Source organism: Moschus berezovskii, chromosome 19 (assembly GCF_049115385.1).
Source record: "Moschus berezovskii isolate FMDL1 chromosome 19, NW_MosBer_1.0, whole genome shotgun sequence".
NCBI lineage: Eukaryota > Metazoa > Chordata > Mammalia > Artiodactyla > Moschidae > Moschus > Moschus berezovskii.
In genome coordinates, this window is record NC_142478.1 from 69748883 (window position 1) to 69774347 (window position 25465).

Genomic DNA, 25465 nt, shown 5'->3' on the forward strand with positions numbered 1-25465 from the left:
CTCATCAGAGCAGGATGTATGTTCACAGTGACCCTTGTGTGGAAGCCAAGTGAAAATAATTTGGACTCAAGCAGCTAGGGTTTAGAACACCAGCTTCTCTAGGTGACCTTGAAGAAGTCACTTCATCTCTTGGGCTTTAGTTTTCTTATCTGTAAACTGGGGATTGCAGCAGTGTTTACCTCTTAGAGTTTCTGTGAGGAGTAACTGAGTAAAGCAGTGAACACAGAAGGTCCCAGAAGGCCAACATTTTGCCTTAGGGGCGGCAAAGACATTTTTCTTATGCTGAGGGACATATTCTTCCTTTTCTGCTGCTTGGCCCAGTAGTTGCCTAATAGTGGAGAAATGCTTTCTTGGGCCACCTTAAGTGAGAATGTGGTCATTTCTTTCACTCCTGGAAAAACAGTTGGCTTGAGGAATTTCAGAATGTCTGCAGAGGGCTGGATGGCCTCAAGTCTGTTCAGCCTTAGCTCCTCACTTTGAACTTGCGATACCTGAGAGCCAGAGAGGGAAGAGTGCTTGTCCATGGCCACACGGCTGTAAACACAGAGCCGAGATGGGCACTCAGCCCTTGCACTCTTTCTGGGGGGCGATGGCAGTATGGCAGTTGGCCACTGTCCCAACCCTGTTGATGAGACCAGAAGCAGCCTTCCCGAGTCACTGAAGCAGAGACGCTGGGACAGTCCCTTCAACCCAAGGCCCGTGCAGGGCCAAATCCCAACAGGGGAGTTTGCTCATAACAAAACCACGGGCTGACAGCCTTGTGCTCACAAACAGTGTTGAGGGAGGTGAAGGGGAAGTAAGTGCTCTCTTGACTTTGTGAAGGAAAACAATTTTCTTTCTTGGTAACTGCAATTACTTGAAAACCATGTCAAAACAGTCGTTTTTCTCCAGTGCCTCTCTTTCTTACTCTCTCTCTCTCTCCCCTCCCTCCTTTCTTTCTTAACTAGTGTTCAAGGAGCCAAAGAAACTGCAGGATGATCAAGAGAGCAAAAATATTAGTTAAGGACCTTGGACAGAGGTGCATAAACCTCCCAGCCGCTCCCCCCACCACCTCAACACCCTTAGCTGAGCTCTAGTGCGGAGAAGGGTAGCAGCTAATTAATGTCCGAGATCTGATGAGCTTAACTCCTTATGTGGGTATTTCATTGCTTCTTGGTTCCACTTCCTTATGAAGTGATAAGTACGGTGTTAATGGACATTTCTTTCTTTTTTTATGAGACGCTTGGAGGACCCTCATCTCTCCAAAGCACTCTAGGAAGGTTGTCTACTCTCAGTGAGAGTTGCTGCTTGTTCTAATTAGGGTCCTTTCCAATTCCAAACCTCTTTGAATAATAAATAGATAATGAGACTCAGAAAAACAAAGGCTGTGTCTTTAAGCCGTGGACCACAGTTCATCAGCAATTTTGGGGCCACTTAGCTCCATGACTGCTTGGACAGCTGTATCGGGACCTAAAACACCCAATTAATGGTCCTATTTCCACTGTCTGATCACTGAACAGACAGGGAAAGAGGTCATCGGAGTCCCACTTATAGAACTAAACAAGACGCCTTTGTTGAGGTTCTCCTTGGCACCTTCTGTTTAATTACAGAAATGGTTGTTTGACCAAATTAATATAACAGTTTAGCAGAAAGGTGATTGTGTGAATGCGAAATCCCTCCCAGGCCAGGAGAACAAGGATTTAACTTCCACCTCTGCCCTCAACCAAACCTGTGTCATTTTCATCACACATTCGTGACTTATTTGGAGTTCATTTCTCTGTTATTCCTTTCTTTAGAATTCTTGTCTTGTGGGTGTGATGGGCAATAAGCTAAGTTGTATCTGCCCCCGTGAGACTCTCAGACCCTCAAGGGCAAGGAAGAGACCTGACTTATCTGCGCAGTGCTGGACACGGTAAGTGTTCAGTGAGTGTATGACTGGCTGACTAACTGATGGACCGAATGAATGTTGAGAGGGGTATTGAGTTTAAGCTCACTGAGGGCAGGGATTTATGTCTTGTATTTTTTTCCTGGAACAATGTTTGGCACAGAGTAGGCGCCTGCTAATTGCTTATTGTGCTGTGTAAGCATAGGAATGAATATGAGAACAAAGGCTGCTTTTCTTTGCTAATTGTGTGAACTAGAGAAAGGAATTCATCTCTTTTTTATGGATAACTTTCATGAAGTTATGGGGATGAATGGCTTATGTGACGTTGCTTGATGAAGTGTACAATAATATACACATGTGTATTGGTTACCCATGGACACAATAATGCTGTGAAAGGTACATGAAAAGGTGCTCAACATGACTAACCCATCAGGGAAATGCAAATCAAAACTACTTCGTTGGCGGTCCAGTGGTTAAGAATGCGCCTTCCAATTCAGAGGACGCAGGTTTGATCTCTGGTCTGGGAACCAAGATCCCACAGCCCGAGGGGCAGCTAAGCCAGCAACCACAATTACTGAGCCCTTGTACCACAAACGACACAGCCTGTGCTCTGGAGCCCATCTGCTGTAACTAGAGAGAAGGTCACACATCTCAAGGAAGACCCCATGTGCCACAGTTATGATCCAAAGCAGCCAAAAAAAAAAAAAATTAAAAAATTACAGTGAGCTATTTCCTTACAGCTGTCAGGATGGTTGACATGACCGCCTAAAGTCTGAGTGCTCAGTCCCTGGACTGCAGTAGTTTTTCCCTGCCTTGGGCCAAAAAGAACCCCAGAGTCTAGAATGAGGTAAAGGGGAATTCGTTCTCTTCTCACCAGTTAAAATAAATGCTCCGGAGGAAACACCTGAGGGGCCATGTCTGAGAGGATGGGTGTTCAGGGTCAAGTGGCCTCAACAGTGGTGGGGGGAGAGGAGAGGGACACAGGGTCTGGGATGTAGGAGGGTCTGGCCGAAGGTTATCCGGGCCCTCTCCTTGAACTCCCCATCTAAGCTGTGGACTTTAAAAATCATATCTTATTTACTCCTGTCCTCAGCATCCAGTAGGGCATCTGAAGCAGGGATACTCAGTAAATGCATGATTGAATTTAAGAATCAGCATGATGGTCTGCCCTGGGGAGGGTCATCTTTTCCAACAGGGGAAATCTGAAACCAAAAATGGGATGCTCAGAGGCAGGAGGATTGGGCTGTTGGCACCGTGACTGTACCTCTCACCAGGGGAAGCAGGTCTTTAGCTACTAGTTATGGAGAAGTGTTACCCAGTGTCAGTACTGTTTAACTTGCGTACCTTTGGCTTGGGGGCTGCAGAGATACCCCTCGCCCTACCAGCTGAGAAGTACCTCACGGGCCAGTCAGCATCCTTTTAAGCAATTGGGCAAAACAAGAAATTTTGGATGGCTTTTCGAGGCAGGACCTGCTTATTCCAGCCTTGTTACCTCTATTTTCTTCTACCTCTGGATCAGGGATAAATAGTTTAAGAGATTGAGTTTCTTCAAACAGGTCTGAGTTCAGATCCAGGGTCTACCATTTGCTCTACATGTAACCTTGGGCAGGGAATGAATGTCCCTTCTCTGAGCCTCGGTTTCCTCATCTGTCAATGGGTATGATAGTAGCAGAACCCATTCTTGTGAAGATTCAGTAACGTAGTCTAGGACAAGTACTTAGTCCCGACTTCCTCAAATATGTATTGAGGGCTAGCTTGGTGCCAGGACTAGAGAGATATAATGTAGACAAAAACAGATACAGTGTCTGCCTCTGTTGGTTAGTCTGGTGGTGGTAATGGTCAAGTTAGAAATCACACAGAGAAATGTGAAATTGCTGTTGTGGTCACTCCTGTGAGTGGAGTTGCACAGATCTTTGAGAGTCTCCAGGGAGGAGTTCAGCCTCGTCTGGGAGGTCAGAGAAAGCTTCCCTGAAGTAGTGACTCTTGGCAAAAATCCAAAGCAGCAGCACCTAGAAAGCATTTGGTGTATGTATCATTGTCCCCTTCTTCCTCGCCTTCAGAGGTCAGCTTCGCTCAGCTGGCAAAGAATCTGCCTGCAGTGCAGGAGATCCTGGTTCCATTCCTGGGTTGGGAAGATCCCCTGGAGAAGGAAATGGCTACCCACTCTAGTATTCTTTTCTGGAGAATTCCATGGACAGAAGAGCCTGGCAGGCTACAGTCCATGGGGTCACAAGGAGTCAGACATGACTTAGTGACTAAACAACAACAAATCTCTTTCAATCCTCTAGTAACCTCCCGTAAAGTAGGTAGGATTGCTACTCTCATTGTAACACACTGAGTCTGAGAGGCGAAGTCATCGTTCTGAGGGAGGAATAAAGCAGGTTAAAATCCAGGTCTTTCCTCTGTAGACACAGCAGCGGGGTTCACATCTTCCTGGTGTGATTGATGCCTGGGAGGAGCCTGCACAGAGTCCCAGTGATTAGATTCGCAGAGCATTTGTCTTCCCGAAGGTTCACCATGCCTGGAACCCCACCATTAGCTTGGCAGCCGTTACAGTCCTCTTTTGGGTAGAATTGTTTCCTCATTATTTATAGTGGCCAACAAAATGGTCAAATCCCCATGAGGAGAGACAAATTTAAGATGTTGATTAAAAAAGAGATTTGGGAGCAGGTACATTTAAAGGTGGGCTTCCTAGGTGGCATCAGTGGTAAAGAATCTGCTTGCAAGGCAGGAGACGCAGGAGATGACAGTTTGATCCCCGGATCGTGAAGATCCCCTGGAGGAGGGCATGGTAACCCACTCTGGTGTTCTTGCTGGGAAAATCCCATAGACAGAGGAGCCTGGTGGGTTACAGTCCATGGGGTCGCAAAGAATTGTACGCAACTCAAGTGACTGTGTATGCATACATAATCAAAGGCAAGATGAGGAAGGCGCCTAGACCTCTCTGCCTCCTCTTCACCCCCCACAACCCCGTAATCTTAGAGCAGTCAAAATCTTAGTAACCACCTAAGTCAATCCCCTTATGTAATGCCTGAGAAAACTGAAGTTCAGGGAGGGTTCGGTATTTGCCCAAAGGCACACAGCATAGGGACTTGTACCAGGGTTTCTTAAATGCTCTTGTGCTTTTTTTCCCCTCTGCACCATATTCCTTCTAGTTTTTTTTTTTTTTTTCTTTTTGGAGGGAGGGGGCGCTTAAAATTGCCTCCTAAAGGAAGGCAGCAGATTTATGGGTTAATAAACATTTACAATGAGCCACTGAAAAAACAGACTCAGGTAGACAGGAATTATTCATTCAAATTAACTATAAATTAAGATCAACCTAATTTAGGCCTATTAAAATGGAAAGCATATTATCTCTCATTCAAAGGAATTTGTATTTGATGCAAATAGAACAAGTTCCTAAACTTTAGAAATGTTCTTGGATTTTTCATCTGCGTAGTTAACCAATGGAGAATGGGCCCCCGATTTAAAAGCAGGGGAACATACGGAACAATAATTAGTTATGTAAATAATGTGGCATTCTTGTTTATAATTAGTTCAAGAATAAAATAAAATCCACGCATGTCACAGGACTAATTTTCGTATGCAAATGAACAATCAAAATTATAAACGGTAATAATGCAGTTTGGGAGATGTGACATTCTCAATTTATTAGCAGAGGTGCCAGTTACAGCTGATGATGGCTGACGTTGAGAGATTTCAAAGGTGCCCAGACTTGAAAAATTCTCACCCATCAAGAGGAGAAAATCTGACTGAAATATTTTCACCCATTTTATGCTGATGGCCACAAAGTGCGCCCAGGGCTCCCCCACGGCTGGAAAGAGAGATTGCCACACTAGGGAGAGAGGACACCAAGAGGATCTTTGAAAACATTGCCTTGAATCTGGCTGGTGGAGGGAGCCAAGAAAGGGCGTTCTAACCTGGGTCTGGACCTCAACTGTGTGTGTGACCTTGGGCAAGCCACCTGCCCTTGCTCGGTCTCATTTTCCTCGTTTAAGATGGAGGTTTTGTGAAAGAGTTGGTGGACGTTTTGGAATCAAACATCTGGGTTAGAATCTCTGTCCCGCTGCTTGCTAACTGTGGGGCTTCCCCCTTACGTCTCTGGGCTTGTGTCTCCTCATATGTCAAAGAACAGTAATGACAGTGTCCCTTGTCTGTAAGCAGTGCTGCATTAGCTCAAAGAGGAACGATGTGCAAGTCTGATGGAAAGTATAATATCAGGGGAAGAAAAAGAATGAGATAATGAGAAGGTCTAGAAAAAATGGCGCTTAAATTTTGGCATTTGTGAGAGCTTTGTGTTGTTCTGAAAAATAGGTTGAAATTATACCATGTCACCATGAAAATGTGTATCGTGTTTCTTGAGATTTACCCATCCATCCATCCATCCATCTGTTCATCCACCCGTCATCCCTCCATCCATCCATCCTTCCATTCATCCATCTGTCCATCCATCCATCCATCTGTCCATCCACCCATCATCCTTCCATCCATCTAACTATTAAGAACATTTAGAAGGTTAACTGTGTATGATGTGAAGGGTGGAGACTCCAGGCCCATTAAACTGGTGGCACTTCAGATTTGGGATGGGCATGAATGATTATTGGGCAACTACTCTGTGTTGGGCTCTGTCTAGAAGCTTTAGTTACATGATCTCATTTAGTCCTTATACAGCCCTAAAAGTTATAGGTAACAATACATGGAATAATAATAGCTATCATTTATTGAGTGTTGCTATGCACTAGGCATTACGATTAGACATTTATGTGAGTTATCTCAGTTGATGTCCTCAACAGTTTTGAAAAGGAGTTACTCTTATTTCCCAGATTCACTATTATTTCCCAGATTCCAAGAGGTTAAGTGCGCCGTGTGCCCGAGGTCACACAGGACAGGGACACTCAAGCCAGGCTGTAGCCCCAGGTCTTTGGAATCGCAGTGGGGCTTCTGTCTCCTTCACTGTGCCTTCAGGACAGTGGTCTTCTCTTGGAGGGGTGCATGCTGGCTCCTGGCCCAACAAGACAATCATGGAAGTAGGAAGCCAAATGCCTTCTCCCAGAATTGTCTCTGCTCCTTCCCCAGGGGGCGGCCCCTCCTGAGAACCCTGACTGGTCAGCCTGTGCTCAGACCTGCCCTGGAGGGTCCTCCACACCTCCCAGATGTGAGTACACGCAGCCGTCAAGCTCCCAGGAGTCTCTGGATCCCAAGAGCAGTGGGGGATCCTGCAGGATTAGTTGCATCTCCAGCTCCCAGCAGGGAAGCAAGGGGCTGAGACAGCTCAGCTTGGTTCAGACTGAAGGGAAGGCACCCAGGTGGCAGAGAGAAGGCCTCCGTGGCTCAGGGGCTCTGTTCTGCAGGCCCGAGAACCTGCGTGGGCAGAGAAAGGCTCATGGCAGGAGGGGAAAGCCATGGAGGGCCTCGCTTCTTCCAGGGAATGAAGTCAGACCCCAGTGTCCTCTTCTCCATGCAATTCTGGAACTACACAGCTGGAAAAGGAGCCCCAGAAGGGTCTATTTTCACCTTCTTAATTCTTTTGATGTGGCCTTCTTCCCTGTCTTTCTCTCTCTTCTTCTTCCATAGTTATTTTGGGGCACCTACTGTGTATTATGCTCAGGAAGAACCAGGCAGACCCAGTCTCCAACTCCATGGAGCTGGGTCTAGGTGGGGAAGACAGAAACCATCAGATAACTGGCACAAAGAAAGGCATGTTTACACACTGGGAGGGTTATGTCAGGGAGTCACAGGTCTCCCTGCAGCAGGGACTGGCTTCATTGGGGGATTGGCCAGGAAGGGCTTTCCTGAGGGAGTGACATTGGCGCCAGGACCAAAGGATAACCAGGTGAAGAATCACTTCACCTCTTGAAGCTTCAATTTTCTTGTCTGTAAAATGGGATAACAGTAGCACCAACATTCTAGGACATTTGTGAGGATGAAATGCCATGAGACAGGGGGAAATGGATGGTACACAGATGGTCCTTAGTTAGCACACATCATAGCACACCTCCACATGAAGCCACCGTAGATTGGAAGTTTCACCTTTGACCTAGGAACTGCTTGCTGGCCCGCGGAGCTAAGAGTGCAAGAGTGCCACGTGAGATGCTTTGATGATGAACACAGAAGAGGAAGGGTCTCTCTCTGTAGTGTGTGTGTGCTTGTGTGTGTGTGTGAAAGAGGGCAGAGAGAGAAAGAGGGCTGCACGGAGAAGGTGGCGCTCAGACCACGTCCTGAGCAGCTAATACTGTTCAAGAGAATGAAGGAGCGAAGCGCGTTGGAAGTAGGAGGAACAGCAAGTGCGAAGTGATTAAAATATGAGAACGAATGTCGTCTGTTGGTTGATACCTGAAGAAGTTCAGATGGTCACATGGAGCTGGTGTTCACACGAAACAAGCTTTATTAAGACAACACCATATAGACCTTGCAGGATAAAGGTTTCATTTCTTGAAAAAATAATAAGACAGTGCTGCTGTTCTTAATAACAACAACAATGGAGATAATAACAACAGTGGCCACAAACGCAGAGGCAGGGGTGCTTTGACAGACACTGCATGTGGCCGACATGCTAAAACACTATCTACTTATTCTGTGATGTTGCCTGACGACGTCCAGCACCGTGTGGGCTACTCACGCGGGCGAGGAATTGAGGGTAGCGTTGTAGAGGAATTTTCCGTTCTATCTCAGAAGAGATGCTCTGTTTCTGCAGTGTTACCCTGGGCAACATGAATGGTCTAGACAGGTTCGTTCTTTGTTTCCTGGCGGGTCAGATTGAGACAGATATATTAAGGAAACAAGTTTAACTCAGTCAAAGGATGATTGTACAGAGCTCTAAGAGGTAGTGAGCTCCCTATTATGGGGATATGCAAGTGTTAACCTGGCTAATTCCTCATTGGAGATGTTTTGAGAGCAGCCAGAGAGAAGTCAGGGACTTTGCTGGTGGTCCAGTGTTGTAAAGAATCCACCTGACACTGCAGGGGATATGGGTTCGATCTCTGATCTGGGAAGATTCCACATGCCTCGGGGCAACTAAGCCCATGCTCTGCAACTTCTGAGCCCCCACATTCTGGAGCCTGTGAGCCACAAATGCTGAAGCCCCTGCACCTTAGAGCCTGTGCTCTGCAACAGGAGAAGCTACCCCAATGAGAAGCCCATATACTGCCAGTGAGAGAGGAGCCCCTGCTCACTGCAACTCGAGAAAGCCTGTGCAAAAAGCAATGTGCAGCCAAAAATAGACAGATAGATAAATTAGAGAAGAAAAGAAGTCAGGGAAAAAGAAGTATGAGAAATTGGACTAGGAGACCCCAAAATCCCTCCAGTTCCAAGAGCCTGTGGTTTTAGGGAGGCAGACATGATCTTCTATGAAAGGCTTTTACAAACAGCGGGAAACACTCTCATCTTTGCTGTCCCTGTCTTGAGTAGCCTTGACTAAGATTTGCACAGCTTCAGGGGGACGGTTGCCTTACTGTCTCACAGTTCCTTTCCAGCCCTTGAAAGCATTCTGGTCTGTACTTGGAGCAGCTCTCTGAAACTGTAACCAGAGTCACCTTCACCTCTTCCCAACTGTTGCCACAGCTTGCTGCTGCGGCGGTTGGCTATATGCAAAGAACATCACACTTACTACATAGGAGATCCTTCTAAAATACACCATCCACGATTGGGTTTCCTCATTTTAGGCGTGTGAAGTAAGAATAGCCAGGCTTCCAAGACCCCTTGGCTCTATTCCCAGCAGCACTCTTTTTGTTCGTTTATTTGGCTGCGTTAGGTGTTAGCTGTGGCACCTGGAATCTTCACTGTGTCATGCGGGACTTCTCATGGCGGCTCACGGGCGCTGGGTCGCCTCCCGCAGGCTCAGGAGTTTCGGCTCTCTTGTGGCTTACTTGCTCCTCGGCATGTGGAATCTTAGTTCCTGATCCAGGGATCAAACTTGAGTCCCCGCATTGCAAGGTGGATTCTTAACCACTGGACCACTGGGGAAGTCCACCCTATCCAGCAACATCTCTTCATGGGACACATATGTGTGGGGGCCAAAAATAGATCAATCACGTTAAACTTAAAATTGAGAATGTTTGTTCATTGAAAGACGTTAACAGAGTGAAAAGGTCAGAGTAAAAAGGTAAGAAATTGAGTGGGAGGAGATATTTGAAATTCGTATACTTGACGAAGAGCTCATACATAGACCAAATAAACGGATTCCCACCATCCACACGAGAATGGCAGGTAATCCTATAGAGAAATGGGCAAAAGGCTTGAATAGGCAGTTCACCAAAATGAACACTGAAGTGAGCAGGTCATGTGTATGTTCATTTTCAGAATCAACAGCATAATGCGGGTTAAGACCACCACGTGACACTACTGCACACACTACATAAGGGTTAAAGTATGTTAAAAGCTAGAGAATTCTGAAGGTTGGAGAATATGGAGTAACTGCAACAATTTTGTGTTGCTTGTGGGAGAATAAATTGAGATAACCATTTGGGAAATCTGTTTGCTGGCATCTACTAAAGCCAAGCTTATGCATATCCTATGACCTAGTAATTCCATTTCTTGGTATGAATCCAACTGAAATACATACAGATATGTACCAGGAGACTTGTAAAAGGAAGTTTATAGCAGCACTATTTGCGTTAGTCCCAAGCAGAAACAACGTGAATGCTAACAACAGAAGCACGGCTAAATAAATTATGGTACTTTCATGCACTTGAAAACCAAGCATCCAAGACCATGAACAAACCACAGATTCATACAAAAACATGGATGAATCTCACAAACATGATTTCAGGTGAAAGAAGGCAGACCCCAAAAGAGCATGTGCCCTGTGAGTCTATCTACCTCAAGTTCAACAGTTGGACAGACTTGTCTGTGAGTGGACAGACTTATCAGTAGTTGGGAGGGTGGTTATTCTTTGAAGTTGGGGGGGTGACTTGGGGGATATGACAACCTTCTGGGGTCATGGGGTAGGAAAGGCTGGGAATGTTGTGTGTCTTGAGTTCAAGTACTAGTTGCACACGTGTTTGATTTGCAAAACTGGTTCCATACTAGGACTTATACATCTTTCCACAAGTATGTTATATATTAATAGAGTTTATTTAAACATATTTATGGGGTCCTGTATTGTGCAAACCAGGCTTGACTCTAGGGAGTCATTCAAAATCAATGGAGAGGAAACCCTCCCCATCATGAGACGAAGTATCAGACGTCCTAGTAGATAACGTGGACTTGCTGGGTGGCCTCAGGTGAGAGACCCCATTTTCCTTAGAGATAGGAGAACTGGGTCTCATTTCCCCATCTGTAAGTTGAGACTCCTAGCTCTTTTCCCCAATCACACCCAGCTGGCGAATTCCCTTTTCATCACTCCCTCCTGCCCTCAAAGAGACAAGCCCTCCTCGCCATATGTCTCTTTGTTTATTTCCACTCAGAGCCACCTATCAAATCGTGGTCCTGAAAGGCAAGGCAAGGAGGGGCCCTGGCTTCCACCTCTGTGAATCCCACAGCCCTCCTCCTGAGATCTGCAGGGGGAGCATGAAATATTTAAAAGCTTAAATTGAAATCCTGTTAGCGCCAGGTCTTGGAAAGCCAAGTTTCTCAGCCCCAGAACATCAGTATCTGTTTGTCGGTGTCACTTAGGGACCCCGGCTTTCCAAACCATTGACTGAACCTTTCTGTCAATCCAACACTTTTAGGGTAATTTAACTTAATAATACCTTTGTCGGCACCGGCGCCTGTATCTGAAGGGTGATTACCATAGAAGTTATTTTAGGTTGTTTAATGGAATGTAGTAAATTCTCAATTGACAGGGCAGATCCTCAGAATGGCTTTTCAAAGTGTTTACCTTTCAAAGCTTCCCCCTCCTTCACTTTACCAAACTTACTACTTTGAGCTGGTGAGGACTTCATAAATTATTAGCAATTGTTCTCCCCCCGTGTTCACATGCATCATTAATTCTTTGTAAAAAGTTCAAACTGTCCGGAGCTTAATTGTTATCACTGGGAGAACGGCTGGAAATGGATGTGGGCTCTATTATTTCTGTCAGAAATTTTGACTTATTGCACTTGATATTTTACCCATCACATCATATTCTCCGCACAAGAGAGCAAAAAAGAGGAGGGGAGAGGGGGAAAAAAGAACATAACTGCTTCTCCTTGAAACAAAAAAAATAATAATACACATATTTCTGGGGAAAAAAGTCAGAGATCCAGGTGACAAAATAATAGTTCTAATCCCCCAAAGAGAGAGGAGGAGAGCAGTATTGAGGGGAAAATTTATGTTGTAACTTTTATTGGCTTGAACTGTATTTTTATTCTGAGGTTTGAAGGTTCTATAATTCTAGGAATCTAATTTTTAACAGTTCTGAGATATTGAAATTCCATGTGTCCAAGTTCCCGAGGCATTTGATTTTTAGGATAAATTAATCCAACAGCCCAAGATTCAGTTCTGCTGAGAAGTGTAGTCTCTCAGAATTAGAATAATATTGACAAGAGCCACAATAATAGCTAGCATTTATTAAGAGCTTATTATGTGCAGGCATGGTGCAAAGTGCTTCTTATGCATCACCTCATTTAATCTTCACATCCCCTGAAACTCTTGATTAACCCCATTACACAGCTGGGTAAACTGAGACACAGAAGGGTTGAATAACTTGCTCAAGAACACACAGCTGGTAAGTGGTAGGTTAAACTTTAAACTCAGGCAGCCTGTGTTCAATCCCGTAAGTGTAGAATCTAAGTATCCCATCTCAAGATACTGTGGGTGGTTCTTTCTTTTTTGGTCACACCCTGCAATATGTGGGATCTTAGATCCCTGACCAGGGATCGAGTCCACGCCCCCTGCATTGGAAACACAGAGTCCTAACCACTGGACTGCCAGGGAAGCCCCTGTCGGTGATTCTTTTGTCTCCACCTGGAATGCTGTGGATTAGGCAGGGTGTGGAAGTGCAAGTGAACACACTTGTAGGTGAGTCTATTGCCAGACAGCACCCCAGGTGGCCCAGCTCTGGCCTGTCTTTTGCCTTTGTGGACACTGCTGTTCAGCCCAGCAGGTCTTCCCTTCCCGTGCATCCTACAAGGTCCTCTCCCCCAAGGAGCCTTCAACTGTGCTCTGTCACAATTAGAAGTGATTGTTCTATCCTTCAAAACATCACAGCTTTTGGTTCCAGGCAATGGGATGGCGGGCATCTGGTAAACCACCCAAACACATGGAGCATGGGATCAGATGTTGGGCTGGAATCTTGCTTCAGTGTATTGAACTTGAGTTGGGCATGTCATTTGAGCCTCAGCTTTCTCATCTGTAAAATAGGCTGTCTCACTGGATTATTGTGAGGATTAAGGGAGGTGCTCAAGGGGAGCCTAGTAAGATGCCTCATACACAGTTGGTGCTCAATAAATATTGACTGCTGTTCTGACTTGTTATAGTTATCTGTGAGTATGTCCTATCTTTCATACTGAATGTTTTTGTGGGTTAGAGCACGAGGATCAATTATCGTTTGGGCATTTGCTGTGGGGTTAACCTCTGTACTGAAGGCTTTGTGCTTGTGACGTCACTTGACCCTTATAACCGCCCTCTGAACCCGTGATTATCCCATTCTTCAGAGGAGGAACTGAGTCTCAGGTTAGTCTTCCTACTCATAGGTAGGGCCATTGTCTGTATGAGTCAAGCAGGAAAGTAGTTTTCCTGGGGAGACTCTCATGAGTTGCTTCGATTCTGTACCTACTCCCACTTGTCTTTTTGCTGGTCTTCCTTCCCAATAAAGCAGGAGGAGGTCCTGATGTCCCAGTGATGGCAAGAGTGGCTTCTAGATCGAGGGTGCAGGTGGGTGGGAAGGATTGGGCCAGGACACGGGGCTTGAGTTCTGGCCCTGCTATCTGTGTGACTTTGGGGACAGCCCTTCTCTCCCCGGACATTCTTTCCCACAGTTGCAGAAGCATGCGAGTTGTATTATCGTTTAAGTGGCTTCCATGCTGTTTTAGTTTGTGAAGCAATTGAACCAGATGCTCAGATGAAATTGTTATGAGGAAGGCTTACACTCAAGTGGGTGGAGAGGGAATGGGGGTGTTGATCCTGCCCCTCAGCTCCCCAGTGGCACCCAGGGCACCCACAGTGAACACCAGTGTGCCATAAGACACTGTTAGAAAAGAGGTGGCCAAATGGTCCCTAAAGATATTTATTCCTCCAGTGTTCTATGTCTCTTATCATCCTAAACAGTTCAGCTTAGAACTTCTCAGTGGAGCAAGGTGAGCCTGTCCAACGTCCTGAGAGTTTGAGCAGAGAGGATGCTGTGGCCTTGGCCATTGATTTCCATTTGACTTTGGAGTATGGGTCTGCAGGTTCCTCCGAGTCACAAGCTTGCCTGTGCCTCAAGTCTTGTGGGAGAACACTCACTCCCTCTTCAGATGCCTCCTTTCTTCTTTGCTGAGTGAAGAAGTGTCACCATCAACGAAGGAGATGAGGATGTCGTTGTGAATTCTAGCACATAGGAGGTAGTTTAGGCTAGTGGTCTACACAGGGGTAGGAAAGGTGTCTCTGTGGTTCTCCTGGGGGAGGAAAGGAAAGGCAGAGTCCACCCACCACCCCTTCCCTTACCAGAGTACCTGCACTCTGACTGCTTTCCATATGCATGTGTGCTTTTAAAATAGTATTTTTTTTTTTAAATCGGAGTATAACTGCTTGTGTTAGTTGCTGCAGTACAACAATGTGAGTCAGCTATGTGTGTGTATATATATATGTGTATAAATCGATGCTTTTGAACTGTGGTGTTGGAGAAGACTCTTGAGAGTCCCTTATACTGCAAGGAGATCCAACCAGTCCATTCTAGAGGAGATCAATCCTGGATGTTCATTGGAGGGACTGATGCTAAAGCTGAAACTGCAATACTTTGGCCACCTCATGCAACGAGTTGACTCACTGGAAAAGACTCTGATGCTGGGAAAGGTTGGGGGCGGGAGGAGAAGGGGACGACAGAGAATGAGATGGCTGGATGGCATCACTGACTCTCTGGACATGAGTTTGAGTGAACTCCGGGAGTTGGTGATGGACAGGGAGGCCTGGCGTGCTGTGATTCATGGGGTCGCGGAGAGTCGGACACGACTGAGCGACTGAACTGAACTGAACTGAACTGATATACATGTACATATATCCCCGCCCTCCTGCAGGCTCAGCAGGTGGCGCTAGTGGTAAAGAACCTGCCTGCCAGTGCAGGAGACAGAAGAGAAGCGGGTTCCATCCTTGGGTTGGGAAGATCGCCTGGAGGAGGAAATGGCAATCCACCCCAGTGTTCTTGCCTGGAGAGTCCCATGGTCAGAGGATCCTGGTGGGCTACAGTCCCGGGGGTTGCAAAGAGCCGAACACGACTGAAGTGACTTAGCACGCATGCACTTCCCTCTTGAGCCTCCCACCCCCTCTTCCCACCCCTCTAGGTCATCACAGAGCACAGAGCTGAGTACAACAGCTTCTCACTAGCTATCTATGCTGGCTGTCCATGCTAGCCGTCTATGCTAGCCATCCATGCTAGCCATTTATGCTAGCCATCCATGCTAGCACACCATGCTGCGTGGTGTGGCCAAAAAAAAAAGTAAACTTATTTCTGTTTAGTGTTTTATTTTCCTCTGTTTCACACAGAAAGCTGAGACTGTGGCATGTTGGAACCCACTTCCTCTGTCTCATAAGAACCTATTGTGTCCATCTCTTCCCAACTCTATTCAGTGAAGTTGTGTTGGTAGCTTGAAACTGGCCATGGTGGGACTGCTCACAGCAAGACGATTGGCCAACACTGTGAATCAGAGTTTTCCCCTAGGAGAGTCAGTTGTTAAATATTTACCAGCATGCCACCAGACTAATATAATAACGCTTGTATACCCACCACCCAGCTTCGGTAAATCTTGACATTTTGCTGTATGTATTTGTTTCAGACCTTTCATTTTTCTTTTAAGGGATAAAATAATACAAAAACAGTTGGCTCCATCTGTATTACTCCCTACAATCTCATTCATTTGCTTCCTGATCCAGAAATATAGTCCCATCCCAAACTTGGTGTTTATCATGTTTTAAAAATATTTTTACTACATATGTGTCCATAAATAATACATGGTATTGTTTTGCATATTCTTAGATTTATATCCGTCGTATTCTACCATATGCATCATTCCACAACTTTTATTTTAAAATACATTTTATGTTTTTTTAAAAGATTTATACATGTTGATATATGTAATTCTAGTTCATTCATTTTAATTTCTATATGGTGTTCCATTGTATAAATATGCTAACATTAATTTATTCTTTTCTCCACTGATGGACATGTAGGCTGTTTCCAATTTTTGTACACATCTCCTGGTGCACATATGTAAGAATTTTTAAGGTATATACTTAGAAGTGGAATTTCTAGGTGCAAGAATATGCATATCTTAATCTCTACTAGGTTTGCCAAGTTGCTCCCCAAAATGGTTGTACAAATTTACACTCCCACTAGCAGTGGATAAGAGTTCTTGCCAACAATTGGCATTGTCAGATGGCTTAATATTTTCCAATCTGATGGGTGTAAAATGATATCTCTTTGTGGGTTTAATTTGCATTTTCCTGATTACTAGCAAGATTGCGCATCTTTACATATGTTCAATGGACATTTATTTTTCTGTTTTGTGAATTATCTATTCGTTTCTTATGCCATTTCCCCCCAAAGTATTGTTTATCTTTTTTGTAAATCAATTAAAAATATATTCTGATTCTTAATACTTTGTGATTGTATGAAGTGAGTGAAATTTTTTTTCTACCAGTACGAATCTTGTTTTTCAATACTGTGTGGGATATCTTTGTGTAGAAGTTTTCAAGTTTAATTAATCACAGTTTTTAATCTTTTAGGATTTGTGCTTTGAGTCCAGTTTAATATAGATAGTCCATCCTGAGGTTATAAGATATATTCTTACAATTTATTGTATAATTTTAAAAGTTTTATTTTTCCTTATTAATTCCGGAAAAATTTTTCCCTATTTAATTAGGTCTTTAATTAACCTAGAATTTATTTTTGCACAATATGTTAGAGAGGAATCTAATTTTCTTTGTTTTACATGTATGTACCCAGTTGTCCCACCACAATTTAAGAAATATTCCATCTTTTCATCTCTGATTCTCAGTAATGTCTTGCAGTTTTTAGTGTAATAAATTTTCTTATTGTTTGTTAGATTTATTTCTTATGTATTTGAAATATTTGATACTATTATAGCTTTGTAATTTTCTTAAAATTTTTTTCTATTTGTTCATTGCTGGTATACAGAAATAAAGTTGATTTTTGTGTGTATTAGCCTTGTATCCAGTGACATTGTTAAAGTAAAAGTATTAATACTGAATGATACTGGGAAAGATTGAAGGCAGGAGGAGAAGGGGACAACAGAGGATGAGATGGTTGGATGGCATCACTGACTCGATGGACAGGAGTTTGAGCAAGGTCCGAGAGTTGGTGATGGACAGGGAGGCCTGGCATGCTGCAGTCCATCGGGTCACAAAGAGTCAGACATGACTGAGTGACTGAACTGACTGAATAGTTTATAGATTCTTTTGGATCTTCTACTTACTTACTCATGTCACCAGTGAATAAAGACCGTTTTATTTCTTCATTCTCTATCCTTAAGCTTTTACTTTTTTTTCTTTCCAATTGCTCTGACTAGGTCCTGTAGTACAATGCTAAATAGAACTGTTGACAGCAAGCATTCTCATCTAGTTCCTTATTTCATGGGAAAAGTTTTCAGTAGTTTTCACCATTAGGAATAAACTTTGATATATTTAAATTTAAAAGATCAGATTGAGGAAGATTCCTGCTATTTTTAATTTATTGTTTCTGTGGGTTGAAAAATTATCATGTTGTGTATTTGTGTGCTCCCCCTCTCCCTTTTAATGTAATCCAGACTTCCGAGATGTTTTTGTTTTTTGTTTTATTTTGAATAGTGGCTTTTGTGTTTGTTGATCCGCTCTATTGTTCTGAGGCCTTGGGGCTGGAATTTTGGCAGTTGCCCTGCTGGTACAGACATACCTTGAAGAAATTGCAGGTTTGGTTCCAGACCACCACAGTAAAATAAATATTGCAATAAAGCAAGTCATGTACGTGTTTTGGTTTCCCAGTGCATAAAAAAGTTATATTTACACTATGCTATTGTCCATTAAGTGTGCAGTGGCACCATGTCTAAAAATTTAATATACCTTAATTAAAAAAAACAAACTTTGTTGCTAAAAAATGTTATGCACTGTCTGAGACTTGAGCAGGTTGTAGTAGTCACATCCAAGATCACCACAACAGATATAATAATAATGAAAAATTTGAAATACTGTAAGAATTGCCAAAATGTGACACAGACATGAAGTGAGCAAATGCTCTTGGAAAATGACGTCGATAGATTTGATCAATGCAGCATTGCCAAAAGCCTTCCATTTGTAAAGCAAAAACAAAGTGCGTTATCTGTGAAGTGCAATAAAACAAGGTATGCTTGTATTCAGGTTCAAGGATAAAGAGTTTGCCCAGGGAAGACAATGGTATAGTGGATAGTAATTGCTTGACATGATTAATTCCTTAAAAGGGACATAAAAAGGGCATTGTTCGTCCTCAATCTTCAGTACCCAGAACAGAGCATCTCATGTAGAAGTGCTCCATAATGCTTGGCAAATGGAGATGCCAGAAATGAGTAAAAGCCTTTTTACCTTTGCAGTATCCCACTTCTGACACCCATATTGCAATCTTTCTAGAAAGTGAACTGGACTTTAGCAGAGATAGGAAGACCCAATCTTCTCAGGCTATTTATTTGCATCAGGCCTCCCTAATACAAAACACTTTGTCCATTGTGGTTTTGGCCATGAATATAGAGCTTTCAAGAGCAATTCCAGTTGTTGGACAGGAAGTGCTTCCATACCACAAAGACTTTCTGAAATAGATGAATACAAATCAGTTTCATTCATGCCAAGCCAAGCCAACTGAATCCTACAAAATGTACCCAACTTAGTTCACATCAATTCCATTGAAATTCACCAATATAGTGACCCAGCTCAGCCCAACTCAACTAAAAAAATGCAACCCAATTTGACCAGATAGTATTTAACAAAACCAACCCAACCCAACAAATTATAAAATGCAACACAATACAATAACTGCTTATCAGTCTACCAACCTAACTCAACCCAACACAAGCAAATTCAAGTAAGAAGAACTTCCTGCACAAGATGTCCCAACAATGTAATGAAATTCAGTGGAGTGCAATTTAATATACTGTTTTAACATCTTTTTGGCTTAAGGGTACTTTGCATACTATGCCAGAATAATATCTATAAAATGTGTATTTGTTTACAGTTAGTTTTTGAACAAACCCTTGAAACCATAGCCTTTTCAAACCTCCTCAGTGTAGGTATGAGGAAACCGAATCTCATAAATTAGAAAATTATCTCTATTCATCTCCCTCGCCTTTCTGGCCCCAGAATCCTCACAGCACTTTCTCTTACTTTCTGGTCTCAGCTGCACTAGACTGTGAGCACTGAGGGCAGAGGCCATGTCTTTTTCACCTGTCTGCACTCAGCACCTTTCAAAGGGCCTTGAGAAATGTGGTTTAAATGAATGAATGACCGGAGGAAGAAGTCTGAGAAGCTCATTCTCTTTTGAAGCATCTGTAGAGTTTATTTATTTTGGTGGCCTATTGAGGAGGATGCTAAGGTGGAAGGCACAGACAAGCCTATATCTGAATCCTGGCTCTGCCACTTACTAGCTGTGTGTACTTGGACACACACCTCTCTGGACTTGCCATCACCTCTCTGGACTTTCCCATAGAGTGAGGAACAGAAGACCAACTCCAGGGGTGTTTTGAGGATAAATACTCAGTTGATACGTGTAAAGCACCTCATACTATGTTTAACATATAATTGAGGATTAATAAATAGTGACTAGAATTTTTCTCTGAGTCTTTGTTCGGCATTTTACCTTTGCAGTTTGGGGACACTCCCTCTGTGGACCAGGGAAACTCAAAAGACTCTCTTCTAGATTCCTTGTGAAATAATATCTTCTTTTGCCATTGTTTCAGCGGCATAAGTATTGAATAACCACCATTTTTTTTTTTTTTTGTATTTCACTATGATTCCTTTGTTAAAATAGGGTTGAGAATGATCAGTCTGGTAGAAGTGTGAATATATATGCTTAAACAGTTAGGGTAAATTAGGGCACAGAACTTTATGACAGTTACAGTCATTTGAACATACACTGTTTGCCACCCCTGGTGGATACACAGCTAATGGCATGTGATTCCTGTGCCAGAGGAACTTACAGTTTAGAGAGAAGATGATGTAGAAATGAGGTTGACGGGAGCTAACTTTGAGGACTTCAGATGTGGCGGCCACGTGTGCTGGGCAGTGGGTTTGTGTTTGGGAAGGTGGTATATTCTGGGCTGCTTTGGCCAGGCCCTTTCCCCCTCTTGAGTTTCATTTCTTCCTCTCTGTAGAGGGGATCACAATACATACCTCATTGATTGTTGAGGGGATTCAATAGGAGACTGACCAGTTCCCTGGCTTACAGAAGGTGTGAAATCCATATTGGTCCCTCCTTCCTCATTTACATGGGTTACCATGCACCCCGGTGACACCACACATTTGTGTGTGCACACACACATGCACACACGGACCCCTGTGTATTTATTAAGCACAGTTAAGATGCCAAAAGTGAAACAGAGTCAACGAGAGTTCTGGCTCAGAAAGTATGTCCCCCTCTCTGAAGCAATACCCGTCCCTTGAGTCCTGAAAAATACATTCATCTGACCCCACATTCTGCTCTGAGAGACCCACACGGCATCATCCAAACTGCTGAACAAGCCCTCGCGGCTGTCAGACACACAAATGGCCCCGTCTGAACAGCGTGGTCTCCACCTTCTCTCAGGGTGCCAGGCTGCCCCAGATCGGGGCTCACATCTAAGTCCCATTTGCTGCAATGGGCTGCCAGGATAGCTGGCTCCAAAGTCAACTGCCTCCCCCGCTAAGGAGCTGGAACTGAATTCTTCTTCATTACAGCCTGGCTGTGGGTTAGGCATTATAAATAACATCATTCAGACAGCCAGATGGACAGCATGCCTAACTGGGGGCTGCTTCATCTGTCCCGGCAGGGATGGCCCTGAAAATAGCATCTGAGAGACTAGGCAGGACCCACAGAGTGACCGTGTCCTTCCCTTGGGTTTAGTGGGAACCCTCCTAGCTTATCTCATCCAGGAAGGCGACTACCTGTTCTCTTTCTTAGAAATCTTCGCGAAGAAAGGAAAATCTGCTCAGACCTCTTCTACTTTTTTTTTTTTTGGTAATGGTTAGTACAGTGTGAAAATGTTCTGGGGTAAGATCTGGGATAAGATCTTAAATCCTGGTCAAGTCATTCACAAGCTGTGTGACCTCAGGCAAGTTAATGAACCTCTCAGTTCCCTCACCATTAAGATGAAAGATGAGAATAGCGCCCAGCTCAAAGGTTGCCACGGGGTTTAAGCACAGGAGCAGGGTCATCATAAATGCTTACGGAATGGAGACTAGAATTTTAGGGAGGCACCAGGTGGTGGTTGTTCAGTCGCTCGGTCGTGTCTGACCCCTTGTGACCCCATGGACTGTAACCTGCCAGGCTCCGCTGCCCTCCACTGTCTCCCGGAGTTTGCTCAAACCCATGTCCATTGAGTTGTACATGCCATCCAACCGTCTCATCCGCTGTCGTCCCCTTCTCCTCCCACCTTCAATCTTTCCCAGCATCAGGGTCTTTTTCAGTGAGTCAGCTCTTCACATCAGGTGGCCAAAGTATTGGAGCTTCAGCTTCAGCATCAGTGCTTCCAGTGAATATTCAGAGTTCCAGGTCAGTGAGAACAATTACTCAGCTCCCTCCCTTCCTGTATCTCCTAACATCACTGAGGACCGCTCTTTCTGGATCTGGGGGCTAAGTAAGACCCCATCTGAAGCACTACTCAGGCCTGTGTACCCATCTGCCAGGTCTGTTTTATTATCCAGGAGGTAGAGGAGCATAAAGGGAGGTCACAGGACTCAAGTCCCAAGGCTCAGTATATCAGCTGCTGCTGCAGGAAACAGAGGTGGCTCAGGGGCTATGAATGAGGCTCTGTTTAATCCCCCCACCTCCATGCCCAGCCCCAGGACACACTCCTGACATCTGATTTTATGTCTCAAATGCCATTAAAAATAGATTTAAGCTCCAAGAAAGATCGGAGAGTTGCTCCTGTAGTCAGTAGTCCCTTGGTTTACTCAGAGGACTATAACCCATCTCCAGTGACATCACTCTCAAACACATCTGAGGGTGAGTCCTCTTCCAAGCACCATTGCTTGGCATTCGGAGTCTCCCAGCATGATGCTGCCCCTGGCTGGCTCACTCCCACATTTCCTCCACACCTCTGTGCTCTAGGTGTTAAACTCTGGGGCATTCTCTGGCTGTATTAAATGTGGTCCAGCATCTTTGCGTCTGTTCACTGGGTCTCCACCATCTGCAGTGCTGTTCATCTGCTTGTCCATATCCTCCCATCTTATACTTACCCTTCAAGACCATGCTGAAGTGTCCTTTTGCGTCAGAAGGTTTCTATTTTGATCCCTCTGAGCAGAAGTAAGCAATTATTTACGTATTCCAATGTTTATTGAATGCTTTCTTTGCTCTAGACATTGGAGGCAAAGCGTGAGCCAATAAAGAGCTGGTTCCTACCTTTATGGAACTTACAGTCCTGATGGGAAGAGAGAGACAATTATCAAATACATAAATGATTGAACATATATGTAGGAATTTAAATTAGTGCCCCTAATGAAATAAAAGGATTCTAGGGCTTCCCTGGTGGCTCCGTGGTTAAGAATCTGCCTGCCAATGCAAGGGAAAGTGAAAGTGAATGTTGCTCAATTGTGTCTGACTCTTTGTGACCCCATGGACTACACAGTCCTGGAATTCTCCAGGACAGAATACTGGAGTGGTTAGCCTTTCCTTTCTCCAGGGGCTCTTCCCAACCCAGGGATTGAACCAGGGTCTCCTGCATTGCAGGCAGATTCTTTACCAGTTGAGCCACAAGGGAAGCCCAAGAATACTGGAGTGGGTAGCCTATCCCTTCTCCAGTGAATCTTCCCAGCTCAGGAATCGAACCTGGGTCTCCTGTATTCAGGTGGATTCTTTACCAACTGAGCTATCAGGGAAGTCCCCCCAAGGCAGGGGACATGGGTTCAATCCCTGGTCTGGGAAGATTTCTCCTGCTGTGAGGCAACTAAGCTTGTGTGCCACAGCTACTGAGCCCATGCTCTAGAGCCTGTGAGCTCAAACTACTGAGCCTGCGTACCATACCTACTGAAGCCCGTGCACTCTAGAGCCCACGCTCTGCAACAAGAGCAGCCACCACGGTGAGAAGCCCACACACAGCAACTGGAGAAGTCCTGTGCACAGCATTGAAGACCCAGCACAGCCAGAGAGAGAGGAGAGAAAGAAACAGGTTCTGGGAGAAATATAGCAAAGGGATCCGACTTCCATCTGTGATCAGAAGAGGCTTCCTTGAGGGAGTGATGCTGAAGCATCAGGGAAGTTAGTGGGGTGAGTAAGGAACAGGAAGAGCAGCCCACGCACAGGTCCTGTGGCAGGACCAGTGCAGGACAGTGACCACATATTCGAGTCTGTCCTAGACAACCCCAGCTGTCCTGGGTTATTAATTAGTAGCATCCTCTTTCTCTCTCCAGAGTGGCCTAGCTTGAAAGATAAATTGTATGGTTGCCCTGTGATTGTGGCCTGTTCGGGGACGGCAGGAAGAGGAGGGGCCAAGGCTGGAGAGGCTGGGGGGACTGGACCAGGTGGGCTTGAAAGCTGGAGAAGTAGTCTAGTCTCCATCCTGAGAACAAGGTGAACCTCTGAAGGGGTCCAGGCAGGGGTGCCAGGATTGGGTTTGCCTCCTGAAAACCTCTCCTTCTTCTCTGTCCTCCTGAGTGCCCTGGGACCTCCTCCCTTAAAGATCTGCCCTGGATCTTATAAGTTGTGGTCTCCATAGCTCTCCTGCTCCTAGACTGTGTGTGAGCTGCAGAGGGGCAGGAGGAACTCTCTGTGACCCTCCCTCTGATTCTTTTCCTCTCTGCTGGCTCGGTGGTGAGCCCCCAGGGAAATCTTGGAAGCTGTGGCAGAATCTCCATTAACTTGGGCAAAGTAGAATATTATCCCCCCTACTCACTGTCCTGAGCCAACCTAGAACCTCATCGAGTAGTCTGTGTGAACGAAAAACTAACATATTATGTCTGAGCCATTATAAATATCGGAAATAAATCTTGGAAATATCGAAAGGGAAAATAGCAGCTCCTGAGCATTGAGTGCACGGCATAGGCTGGCTCTGTGGACTCTATCTGCGTCCTTTCATTTAATCCTGACGCTGCCCACTTTGTGGGTAAAGACGCAAAGACTCAGAGAGGCGGAGTGGCTTGCCCAAGGCCACACAGCTAATGAGTAGACGAGCTGAGGTCTGAACCCAGCAGTTGCTGCTGTTGCTCAGTCACTCAGCTGTGTCAGGCTCTTTGCGACCCCGTGGACTGCAGCACCCCAGGTTTCCCTGTCCTTCACAATCCCCTGGAGTTTGCCCAGAACTCACGTCCATTGAGTCAGTGATGCCATCCAACCAACTCATTCTCTGCTGCCCCTTCTCCTCCTGCCTTCAGCCTTTTCCCGCATCACCCAAAAATATCTGATTCTAAAACCAGTCACAGAATTAACCAGTCCCCTATCGCTTCTCGGCCTTTTGGCTAAGATCAAGTGTAGAATTAACTAATCCTCTATCTCTCTCTTTGTCAGCTGGAGCAGTGGGGGTCTCCCCAGCCTGTGGCCCGGGGATTTAGACTGGCTGTTCCCCCTGCCAGGCAGAGCTTCCCCAGAGCAGATGCTGGGGTAGGGGCTGGGGGTCGGAGAAGAGACGGGTATCTTGCATCCTTGGCCACAGCCTCTGGTGCCATCTCTCCATCAAGAACCCAGCTCAGGCGCAGCCGGTGTGGTATTTCTTTCACCCGCCTGCATTTTGGCAGATTTCTCAGAGAGAAATGCTCTTAGATTCATTTAAAAGTCTAAGCAGGGACAGCACAAATTATTAGTGCTTGAAATATTTATAAAGTCCCTTGTTTGCCATGCCATAGGAGGTGAGAGACCACAAATAAAAAGGGCAGTGGATGTACCATGAGCAGCAGAGAGAAATGAAAAGGGAAGGTGTTTTGTCTGTCTGCTGCCACCTGGTTTTCCAAGGCTGCCCAGCAAGGTGCGTTTTCATTCTGCGTTTGCTCAGGGGAGCTTCCTTTCTGGCGCTCCCGCTACATCTCCACCCTTAAGATAGTCGCCCGGACATTTGAACTGAAGGCTTAAAGATCACAGACCATCAACATTCGGGGAAGCTGGGTGAAGGATATAGGGAGCTCTTTGTGCTACTGGTTTTCTTTATTATTATTTTTTAACCTTTTGTCTAAAATTGTTTCAAAATAGAAAATCAAAAATATATCGCAAAACATCCACTATGTTTGGCTGGAAGAGAATGTGGAGAAAAATGTTCTTTTTCTCCTTGGTCAGATGGAAAAATGGAGACCCAGCGCATGGGGTCTCGATTTACCCAGTGAGTCAAAGACAAGAGCTGAGATCTCCTG

The 25465-nt window shown here is 44.9% G+C and overlaps 1 pseudogene; it reads left to right on the forward strand.

The window, feature by feature from the left end:
* Window positions 1–24563: 24563 nt before the first annotated feature.
* Window positions 24564–24708, forward strand: LOC148774913 (U2 spliceosomal RNA; annotated as a pseudogene).
* The last annotated feature ends 757 nt before the right edge of the window (window positions 24709–25465 follow it).